Below are 2,765 nucleotides of genomic sequence, written 5' to 3' on the forward strand. Positions count from 1 at the left end.
AAGCTACTTGACTTCATCATAAAAAAAAAAATAAAAAAAAATAAATAAATAAATAAATAAATAAAATAAAAACTCTCTTTATTTATTCCTTCTCTTTCTAGCTTGTACTTATTTGAACAATGTCTAAGAACTTGGTATGATTCTTTCCATCAGGTCCTCATTTATTCTGGATAACACAAACGAATATATATGAGGACTCGTGCAGCATATAAACCAGCGTGCGGCAGCAATGCACGACACTGAGAAAGAGAAGATTACAGATATTAAAAAGAAACTTAAGTAAAGAAAAATAATCAAATAAACATCTGAGTGTGCATCACATAGGGTCTTTAGATCACAATCATACAGATATATCATGTGAATTCATCTGTTACATGAAATATGGCCCTAATTGAATCACTGCAAAAACTTGTGCGACCTACCGCTGTGACGTCTCATGCAGACTGAGAAGCAGCAAAGTGCACCAACCCCCCAAAGTCAGCATGGCGGCAGGACACCCCAAATATGGTCATGGCAAGTGGAATCACAAAATCTTTTCCTAAATACACACCTGCTACACTTTTCCAATGAGGGGGAAAGGACTGTTTTCCCCCACGCCGACCCCGCCCGGTGACGATGACGCGACACCGAACAAGTCTATTATGAAAGTGTCTTATGCTCATCATGCCTGCATTTATTTGATCAAAAATACAGAAAATAAAAACTGTATTTAAAAAGAACAATTAAATTGTACTCAAATTAAAATAATGTTTTTCTATTTTAATATACTTTGAAATATCATTTATTTCTGTGATGCAAAGCTGAATTTTCAGCATCATTACTCCAGTCTTCATTGTCACGTGATCCTTCAGAAATCATTCTAATATGCTGATTTATTATCGGTGTTGGAAATAGTTGTGCTGTTTAATTTTTTTAATTTTGTAGTTTTTTGTAACCTGTGATAGGCTACTTTTTTGGGGGTTCATTGATAAATGAAAAGTGAAAAAGAATAGCATTTATTCAAAATAGAGACGTTTTCTAACAATATCAATCTTTACTATCACTGTTTCTTTCAGTTTAACAAATCCTTGCTGAATAAAGACTAATTTCTTTAAAAAAAAAAAATACTGACCTCAGAGTACTTTTGCACAGTAGTGTATATTGTTACAAAAGTTATATTTGAAATAAATGCTGTTCTTTTTTAACTTTTTATTCATCAAATAATCACAGGTGAAAAAGTATCACAAGTTTGATTGATAATAAATCAACATTGCAAAAAAATTTATTTTAATGTATATTAAAATTTGATCAAATAAATACAGGCTTGATGACCATAAGTGACTTCTCACAAAAATATAAAATAATAATGTATCCAAACTTTTGACCTATCATTTTTTTTTTTTTTATGTTGCCCCTATTTAACATTTGGGCCCCTGCCCCGAGGAACTCTCTGCACGTCCCTGTCATGAACTGTTCATTTTCTATGTATCTGCATCTCTTCCAGCAATGTATATTGCTATTGCTAATATATATTACTTCTGAGAGACTCTGCATCTCTAAGACATCCCTTTTATAGCTAATCATGTTACAGACCTGATGTCAATTAACTTAATTAGTTGCTAGATGTTCTCCCAGCTGAATCTTTTCAAAATGTCTTGCTTCTTCAGCCCTTTGTTGCCCCCGTCCCAACTATTCTGAGACCTGCAGCAGGCATCACATTTGAAATGAGCTCATTTTGTGCATAAAACTGTAAAATTTCTCAGTTTAAACATTTGTTATGTTATCTATGTTCTATTGTGAATAAAATATTGGCTCATGTGATTTAAAAAGTCTTTTAGTTTTCATTTTATTCAAAAAAAAAAAAAAAACGTCCCAACATTTCCGGAATTCGGGTTGTATTTGGGTATTTTGACTAAGACCCCAGAAAAGACCATATTGGTTTTGTTATAAATGTAATTCTTTTCTTAAGCAAATTTTACATTCACAAATGCAAATTCTCAAATTGTAAACCTGTCTTTGTGGTCTTTTTAAGAGAGTGTCTACTAATAAGAACGCTATTGCTCCGCATTTAAGGTCTTTGTGTAAGGGATCTCATGTAAAATAGGCTAATGGCCTTCTGTTGCTTTTATTTATTCATAGTTTTTACTGTTTTACTTTTTGTTGTTGGCTTTTCAAGTGTCACTACTGTTGATATTTTGTATTTTGTACTGTTGTGAATGTTCTTGTTTTCAGCAATAAAAAAGTGTACAATCACAATTCCTCTGCTTAAGTTTTCATTTAAACTTATTTGATTATATTTTTAAATATCCAGTCATACAAATAACATGAACAATACACATTATTTCAGGTAAAATGCTTCCCACATGCAACATGTGCACATAATTCTACTATTAGCTACATCATACTGAATTGTACTAGTACTGGCATTTATCACCACACTTTGATGGGTAAATGAATTTTAACTAAGTGTAGGGATTTCTTACACAAACAGACCCTGATATCAGCATTCAATTAAGTTTGCTGATCACCCAGCACATGAATCCCATATTCTCGGTTGATTTCCTGTCAGTATGGTAAACTCATCTACTCATGAGATCGAAACTAATTCGATCAGGAGACGACAAAGCTTTCTTGGTCTCAAGAACTGAAAGAGTTCATTCACAACCTATGGAGCCCCCATGTCTTGGGACACACCAATGGATGGAGCCATTGTGTCCAGAACAGGAAAAGAATTAAACGGTGCCCTCAGGCAAGCACAGGAGATACCGCGTGATGCCACATGACTA

Source organism: Sinocyclocheilus grahami, unplaced genomic scaffold (genome assembly GCF_001515645.1).
Source record: "Sinocyclocheilus grahami isolate Dianchi unplaced genomic scaffold, SAMN03320097.WGS_v1.1 scaffold42.1, whole genome shotgun sequence".
NCBI lineage: Eukaryota > Metazoa > Chordata > Actinopteri > Cypriniformes > Cyprinidae > Sinocyclocheilus > Sinocyclocheilus grahami.